The following is a 1,199-nucleotide window of genomic DNA, read 5'->3' on the forward strand; positions in this document are numbered from 1 at the left end:
CACCACTCTTGGATGAATGGATGTTGCAATTCTAGGTGTTGTAATTTGTGGACCTGTTATTTTTGTTGTTTTCTGTGAGGCACATATATTGGATGTGGGAGGTAAAGAAACGCCTCAGTTTTTCCTGGTCACTGCCTTTATAGCCATTACTATCTTGATTCTTGTCACTCAGGTTAGGTTTTGGTCTCTTGCTCCACTACAAAAAGATAACACAAAATAAATCCTGAAGACATGGAACAGGAGGAAAGACCACACAGCCATATCTGCAGGGTTTTGAGGAGTGATTTTTCTTCCCCTTGAAGGGAAAAAGCTTTTTCAACTGGTACATTTGAAGTTGCCCAACTACAAGAGGTACCATTTGGGATGAGTGCTACTGCAACACAAAATGCTCAGCTGAAACTTATTGGTCTACAACTTACTGTTGGCCACCATCAAATCTGTCTGGGGTTTGAAGGGAATATTGGGCGCTGCAAATAGGAGCCAAAGGGGTAAATTTATTAAATCCATTAAACCTGTGATTGGTTACTGTTTTCTTGCAACTTTAAAGAAACTAAAAATGGGGGAAGGGGCAGATGTCAAAACACTTGTCCAATTTTATATTTTGAAATATATTTTTATTTATTTCAGAGAGGAAGGGAAAGAGAGAGATAGAAACGACATTTGTCGGCAGCCTCCTATACATCCCTTAATGGGGATCGAGCCTATAACCCAGGCATGTGCCTTTGACCTGAAGTAAACTTGATACCTTTAGTCCATAGGCTAATGCTCTATCCATGGAGCCAACCCAGCTAGGGCACTTGTCCAATTTTAAAATGTCACAATTAAACATGAGCTAGTTTCAATCAATCTATCTATCAATCAATAAATATTGTGTGTGTATCTTCATGTGGAGTCTAATAACTATGACAAGTACAGTATGACATGTCTTTGTGTCATCATCATTGCCTACTTATTCATCTACCTTTTGCTTTTTCCACTTGTGCTCCAAGTGCTATGACTGTTTTTACTTTCAGGTGGAGGATTTATATTTTAGCTTCCTGACTGATTTCTCTTTGGACATAAGCATGAGCCATGGTGAAAGAGATCAGCCATTTGAAAAGAAAAGGACATACAGAAAGCCAAGAGACATATGAAAACATGCTCAAAGTCACTAATCATCTGAGAGATGCAAATCAAAACAACAATGAGGTATCATCTCA

Source organism: Myotis brandtii, unplaced genomic scaffold (assembly GCF_000412655.1).
Source record: "Myotis brandtii unplaced genomic scaffold, ASM41265v1 scaffold4061, whole genome shotgun sequence".
In the NCBI taxonomy this organism is placed as follows: Eukaryota; Metazoa; Chordata; class Mammalia; order Chiroptera; family Vespertilionidae; genus Myotis; species Myotis brandtii.